This window comes from Puma concolor, chromosome B3 (assembly GCF_028749965.1).
Source record: "Puma concolor isolate L17-30 chromosome B3, mPumCon1.1.hap2, whole genome shotgun sequence".
NCBI classification, from domain to species: Eukaryota; Metazoa; Chordata; class Mammalia; order Carnivora; family Felidae; genus Puma; species Puma concolor.
This window is the reverse complement of record NC_141672.1, coordinates 10801651-10809263: the sequence shown is the minus strand read 5'-3', so window position 1 is coordinate 10809263 and position 7613 is coordinate 10801651. Positions and strand designations below refer to the sequence as shown.

The window sequence follows — 7613 nt, the reverse complement described above, 5'->3', positions numbered from 1 at the left end:
CTGTGCATATCCCCGCGGAAGCTCCCACATACTCCGGGTGGCCCCCAGCCCTCCCTGAATTCCTAGCCGATACCACTCTTTCTGCACTGCCCAGAGGACGGCACATCATAAACTAGAGGAGGTGTCTGGAGCCAACGACCGGCCTTCGGAATCCTTGAAATCTGGACTTAACCACCTCTTCTCAGTGTGCCATTGGGCAGATGACCTGGCTTCTTTAGGCCCCGTTTCCTAACTCTATAGAACAAGAATAATAGTACTCACCTCTTGGGTTGTGCTGTGGATTAAATGAGATACTTCCTGCGAAGCATTTTGTACGGTGCCTGATGCATTATAAGTGGGCAGTGACAGTGGCTGCTGTGTCTGTCCCCTCCTTCATTTCATTCAGCGGCGGCTTATCTGGGCCAGGCACTGTTCTAGGCTCTGCAGACACAGCAGCGAACAAAACAGGAAAGAGGAGCTTACATTCTCATGGAGGGGGCCAGACTGGGAATAAATAATCAAATGGAGAACAGCAGAGCAGGGTGTGGTGGGGCCGGTCCTGTGCCACCCAAGATGTCCTTTCAGAATGGCAACCTGTGTTCCCCATTGCAGGGAGGGTGGGCTGCCAACAGCTCTCACCTGAGTCTCTCTCTGCTGATTGCTGTCATTCAGGCTCACACTCACTTCCCAAGGGCATCTGCAGTCATCCTCCCATCTGGTTGATGTGTGTGTGTGGGGGGGGATAAAGGCTGTGGCTCAGTTTGGGTCAATTCTGAAGGGTTTATGAAGCCTTTGTTGGGCAGTGGGGTCCAAAAGTTTTGCGTGTCATCCTTGCACCGGGCCATGCTAATCTCTGTGTGGTTCCAATTTTAGTATGTGTGCTGCTGAACTGAGCACAGAGTCCAGAAGTTTTGGATGGATGGATGGATGGATGGATGGATGGATGGACTGATGGATGAATGGATGGGTGGATGGATGGGTGGGTGGATGAAAGGATGGAAGGATGGATGGATGGATGGATGGATGAAGGATGGATGGATGGATGAGTGGATGGATGGATGGATGAATGAATGGATGGATGGATGGATGGAAGGATGGATGGATGGATGGATGAAGGATGGATGGATGGATGAGTGGATGGATGGATGGATGGAAGGATGGATGGAAGGATGGATGGATGGATGGATGGATGGATGGACGAAGGATGGATGGGTGGATGAGTGGATGGATGGACGAATGGGTGGATGGATGGATGGATGGATGGATGGATGGAAGGATGGATGGATGGAAGGATGGATGGAAGGATGGATGGATGGATGGATGGATGGATGGATGGATGGAAGGATGGATGAATGGATGAAGGATGGATGGATGGATGAGTGGATGGATGGACGAATGGGTGGATGGATGGATGGATGGAAGGATGGATGGATGGAAGGATGGATGGAAGGATGGATGGATGGATGGGTGAATGGATGGAAGGATGGATGGATGAATGGATGGACAAACAGATGGATGAGTACCTTGGCTTGCTGTATTTAAATTATTCACCTGAACTCCCTTCTCTTTATTCTTCCTTGTCGACATGAAGCAAACCTCTCTGCCCTTCAGCACATGGTACTGTGCTGTTCACAGGCTTACTCTGCTACTGGCCAGTCTTTTCCCCATTAGCCATTTGACGAGTAGCATGATAGCATGGAACATGCACTAGCTGTGGACTCACAAGGACCTAGGCCTAAACTTGACTCCGCCATTCTGCCATAGCAGATCTGCTGTGCATCTTAAATTTCTTTAAAAAAATTGTTAAGTGCTTACCTAATCCAACGCACCTAGTCTATGCCCACTGTAAGTCATTTCTCTCCTCTCCTTCCCTCTACCCTGATCTGCTTCTGTCATTCCATGTTGTTCCATCCTGAGTTTCCATTCTGAGAGCAGGCAGCCACTAAAACTAAAAACCATTATGTCTTTGCGTCCTGCTTCTTTGTGAAGACGTCGTGGGTAAACATGTTGATGTTTAGTTTTGGAAAGGATGTTTAGTTTCAGAAGTGAAATCAGGATTTGGGAAAATAGAGGACTCAGAGGCACTATCCACAACGTATAAGCCATTGCTGGCACTGAGCTACCCGGCAGATGAGGTGAAAAGGGAAATGTGATCAGTTGCACAGCTCTTATCATCAGAAAAGGGAAAATCCACCAGTCATCCCGGGAGATCAGAAATGGAGCATACTTCATGCAACAGAAGACATTAAATCCCATAGCCTTCTAAATTTCTTCAACTGAAAGAATTTTGGAATGCTCTATTTGCCTGTTCCTAGGTAGAATTTCTACATAAAACCTAGACTGAGTCAGGGGAAGGGGAGGGTTGGAAAGAAGGCACATAGATGCTGCGAAAACGTTATTATTATTACACATAGCAATGGGGCTTAAACTAACATCTCTGATCCGCAGTACCTCTTGTGGAGAAATGAAACGCATATGCACACTGGCCGGAAAAATGCTTTCACCTAATTGCCTGTGGATGAAGCACTTTATTTATAGACATCCAGAAGGAAATTTGGCTCCCTGCTCTATAATACGGTAGGGAACAGGGCCAGGTAGCTGCTGGCTCCGGGACACTCTGTGTTCCGTATGGCAGGAATGTGGAACCACTTTCCATGTAAACACAGTGGGTTCTTCTCTTTTTCTTTCTTATACTTTTCTTTTATTTATTTATTTTTTTTATTTTAGAGCCCTTTGAAGAAGAACGCACTTAACCACGAACGCAAGGGATTAGTCACCCCCTCTGTGCGGTTGGGTGGTGGGGTTTGAGGCGGAGGGACTGCCAGACCTCACTTCTCTTCCTCACGTTTTAATAAGCTCCCCGGGAGATCAGGACGAGCGAGTCCACGCAGCTCCCAGATCCGGAGACCATGCAGAAGGCAATCTGACATTCTCACTAGTTCTCTGGGGTAAAGGGGAGTGAAGATTGGGGACATTGCAGAGAATCTAATAACTGCCCAATCCGTGGACTCTTCCCAGTGGGGAGGTCCCCTGGGAGGGAGACCTTTGCTCCAGAGTGCACGGCTCAAGGGCAGGTCGCCGGCGGGGAAGCCAGAGAGAACTGTGGAATGCGGGCTGGGGCAGGCTCTGTTCCCAGAAGGAATGGGAGCTGGGATTTGGGCCACAGCTCAGGTTTCCTCAAACGGGGCTTGAATCCACAGAGGTCTGAGCAGAGCAGGCCGAGGGTGATAACAGAGAGCACGCAGACAGTGCCTTACAATGCACAGGATGCTCTCGGCTACCGTCTGGCCTGCGTTTCTGCTCAGCAAACTGACGGTGCACCTGCCGTGTGCCAGGCGCACACACGATGGACCGGCTTCCGGGGGAACAGCAGCAACCAGCGTCCGCTGGTTCCACCTGCAGATAAGAGCCACACGCCCCTGAGTTCGCAGCCTCCATGCCACCACTGTGGCCCACACCTCCGTCTCCCGCACATCACCCGGTGCTTGCAGTGGCCTCGGGACCGGTCCCACCCCCCCCCCCCCCCCCCCGTGGCATCCGGCCGTGCTCCTGCGGATTCGTTCTCCACGAGGACCCCAGGGGATCCTTTTCAAGGTGAGTCAGATCAGATCCCTCAAAAGTGAGTATGAACTACACCAAGTAAGGGAACAGGGAGCATGTCATCTGCCTACAGCCCTCCCAGAGCCTGGTGATGGTTAGTTTATACGGCAGCGTGGCTGGGCTCCAGCACCCGGATGTTCAGTCGAACACGAATCCGGGGTTGCTGTGAGGGTCTTTTGTAGCTGCGGTGAGCCCCCACCGTCAGCCGACTTCAAGTAAAGGAGATTGCCATCAGTGATGTGGTGGGCCTCATCTAAGCAGCTGAGAGCCTTAAGAACAAAAACAGGTTTCCGGAGAAGAAGAAGAAATTTTTGTCTCAAGACGGCTGCGGGAACTCCTGCCTGGGTTTCTAGTCCTCTGGTCTGCCCTATGGATTTTGGACTAACCAGCCTCTGTAATCACGTGAACTAGCTCCTTGAAATAAACCTCATTACGCACGTGCACACACACACACACACACACACACACACACACACACCCTATTAGTTCTGTTTCTCTGGAGAGCCCTAACGGATGTAAGCCTTCTATGTTTTTCAGAATAAACACCCACATCTTTACAGTGGTTCCCCAGGCCCCGAGCTCTCTGTGTCCCCTCCCTACGACCAACGAGCTCCTCCTCCCTCGCTTATCGCACTGCAGCTACACCTGGCGTTTTCTTACACCGGGCCTTTGCACCTGCTGTTTCGTCTGCCGAGCACACCCTTCCTCCAGATGTCTACACTACCTTACTTCACTTCTTCCTATGGCATCTTCTTCCTATGGAAGGTAAAGTGCCACCTTCCCTGACCACCTAAGCCCTGTATCCTGTCACTCCCTGCTCCTGTGCCCGGCTCTACCTACCCCTCTTGAACTTAGTACCATTGAATGTAACACATGCTTACCGGCATTTTTCTCTTGTTTTCTTTCTCCTCACTGGAGAACGGAAGCAACTTGAGGGCGAAGGCTCTGGTTTATTTTGATGCTCGCTGAGTCCCCAGCACCGAGGTCTGTCTGGCACATGGTAGGTGTTTATCTTGGTTGGCCCAGGCTGCCGTAACAAAGCACCACAGACTGGGTGCCTTAAACAACAGAAATTTACTTTCTCACAGTTCTGGAGGCTGGCAGTCCAAGGTCGAGGTCCCGGCAGTTTCTGTTTCTGGTGAGATCCCTCTTCCCGCCTTGCAGATGGCCACCTTCTCACTTACCTTTAATTACCCCGTGTAAAAGCCCTATCTCTAAGTGCAGTGCCCCTGAAGGGTCAAGGCTTTAACATAAGAATTTGGCGGGTTTCCAATTCAGCCCGTAATAGTGCTCAAAAATGCCTGTTGAATGAATGAAGGGGCAAAAGGAGTCACGTGATCCTGATTCAGAGGACCCTAACGGGCCTGGAAAGTTCGGGAAGCTTCCGGAAGGCAGGACTCCTGAGTTGAGCCTAAAAAGCCACTCCGTGCCGATGGGCATTCTGTTACAATTCTTTCCACTTCACAAATTGGAACATCAAGGCTCAGTGAGTGATGTTCAGCAACTCACCCGAGGCCAGGCCTGAGGACCAGGAAGCCTGGCGTGGGTGTATCAGTGGGAGCCAGTCAGGGACAGAAACCACGCCACGTAGTTGGACGGAGAGGGTTTGAGGCACAAGACGGTTGACCGGGTATAAGGTTGTTAACTGGGCAACTGAAAGGGTGAAACGAGCTAATAAGAAAACTGTTTCCATTTTGGGATGGATATCAAGTGTGATTTAGGTGGTCAAACGTAGCTCTCTTTTCTGTATTAAAAATTGCATGAAAGTAGGAAAAAAAAGTTTGATGAAAGTCTAGAAGGCACGTTCCACGATCATCCAAATGATATTTTTCTGTGGCAGTGTCTTACGCTGTCCACGAAATCGGAAACATAAAATAACAATCTGGATTCTTCAGATCATGTTATTAGGTAGACTAGGAATGATGCTCTGTGTATCTTCGGAATTCTTGCAAAAATACAGGTTGACGTGTCCTCTGACAGATAGAGGAAACCATTTTAAATATTAAGTCATTCGAGGGGGGAGATGTGTTTTTTTTGTTTTTTTTTAATTTTTTTTTTCAACTTTTTTTTTTTTTTTTTTTTTTTTTGGGACAGAGAGAGACAGAGCATGAACGGGGGACGGGCAGAGAGAGAGGGAGACACAGAATCGGAAACAGGCTCCAGGCTCCGAGCCATCAGCCCAGAGCCTGACGCGGGGCTCGAACTCACGGACCGCGAGATCGTGACCTGGCTGAAGTCGGACGCTTAACCGACTGCGCCACCCAGGCGCCCCAGGAGATGTGCTTTTGACCCAGTCTCCTTCCGTCTCCTCCCAGCGAAAGAAAAAAGCGACAAAATGTAAGCCAGGGTTCGTGGCAGCACCTTGTCACAGAAGACCCCCGCCTGGGTGTCAGCTCCCTGATGGCCACGGGGACATCTGCAGGACAGGTGAGTAAAGTGTCTGCTTCTGGAGACAGTGGGTCACTGGAGGTTGTATCATAGTGAATATTCTAGCCCATAGCGAGTGCTATTTTGTGCCGCGTGTTGTAGTTATAGACTCATTCATTCTCTCAGACGGTGGGAAATTAGGCCCATTATGACCCATATTTCGCAGTAAGATGCACTGAGGCTTAGAGAAGTAAAGTAGCCTGTGCAAAGCCGCACAACTGGCGGAGACCCGATTTCAGCCTGGTCTTTGTCACTGTCAGGACTGGAAGGTACCTCAAAGGTTCGGTATCTCACATAGGTCCGCTGAGCTCACGAGGAGCAAGGCGGTGTTCCCAGATATGCACGGTCAATTCCCCCGGCAGCTGGGACCGGGCCGGACCTCGTGATTCTCAGAAAGAAGTTTTGTCGCCCCAGTCCTAAATTTCAAACCTCAATTACATGCTGTAATTCCAATAACGGGGGCTGGGGGAGGGGGTGCAAACAAAATCAGGAAGAGGTCTTGGGGAAAACGGACCACGGGAACTGGATTTGAAGGGCAAGGATCGTCAGGATCTACAACTAAGCACAGGCTGACCCTTTGACCCAGAAATTCCACCCCTGGGTGTCCTTACACCCAAGACAAACGAGTGTTTCCCAAACCCTAAGGAACATGTATAAGAATGTTCATTGGAACTTTATTCGAAATCATCTCCAACCGGAAGCAGCCCAGGTGTCCGTCAACCAGAGAATGGATAAACGAATTGTGGTATATACACGTAATTAAATACTACACGGTAATAAGAAGGAACAAATCATTGATACACAAACATGATGAATTTCGCAAACATAATGATGTCCAAAATGAGCCTTGCCGGCGTTTTTGAACTTCTACTGGACGATTCCGTTTACAGGAAGCTCAAACACTGTCAGAACTCACTGATGGGGAAGGAAATCAGAAATGGTGAACATAGTGGGGTAGAAGGATATTGACTGGGGACGCATGAGGGAGCCTCCTGGGGGCGCTAAACACGTTCTAGGTCTCGGTCATGACGGAGGTTACAGGCCACACGCTAATATTTGTCAAGTTGTACCATAGGGGTTTATGCGTGTCACCTTAGGAAGGTTATATCTGTATTGAACTTTATTCTTAAAAACAAATCAGGGGCACCTGAGTGGTTCAGTCGGTTGAGCATCCGACTTCGGCTCAGGTCATGATCCCACGGTTCCTGAGTTCGAGCCCCGTGTCAGGCTCTGTGCTGGCAGCTCGGAGCCTGGAGCCTGCTTCCGATGCTGTGACTCCCTCTCTCTCTGCCCCTCCCCCGCTCACATTCTGTCTGTCTGTCTCTCTGAAAAATAAACATTAAAAAAAAAAATTTAAAAACAGATCGAGAGCAGGGACCTGGAGCCAGGTCAGGACAAAGGCAGCCCACAGTCACCTCTCCTGCCTGAACACCAAACAACTGTCCTGGCACGTAGAAGAACCCAGTAAATTACCGTTAGAGAAATGGATAGATGAATGGCATCAGTGATCTCACAGGAACAAAACAAAACAAAACAAAACGTACTGGCTCCGTACAGAAGGGAAGGAAATGGAAAATGATGCTAGACAAAACATTCAGGTTAAGACA

At 49.6% G+C, this 7613-nt stretch overlaps 1 pseudogene; it reads right to left on the bottom strand.

The window, feature by feature from the left end:
• Positions 1 to 790: 790 nt before the first annotated feature.
• On the bottom strand, positions 791 to 876 carry LOC112856590 (U6 spliceosomal RNA; annotated as a pseudogene).
• Between the last annotated feature and the right edge of the window lie 6737 nt (positions 877 to 7613).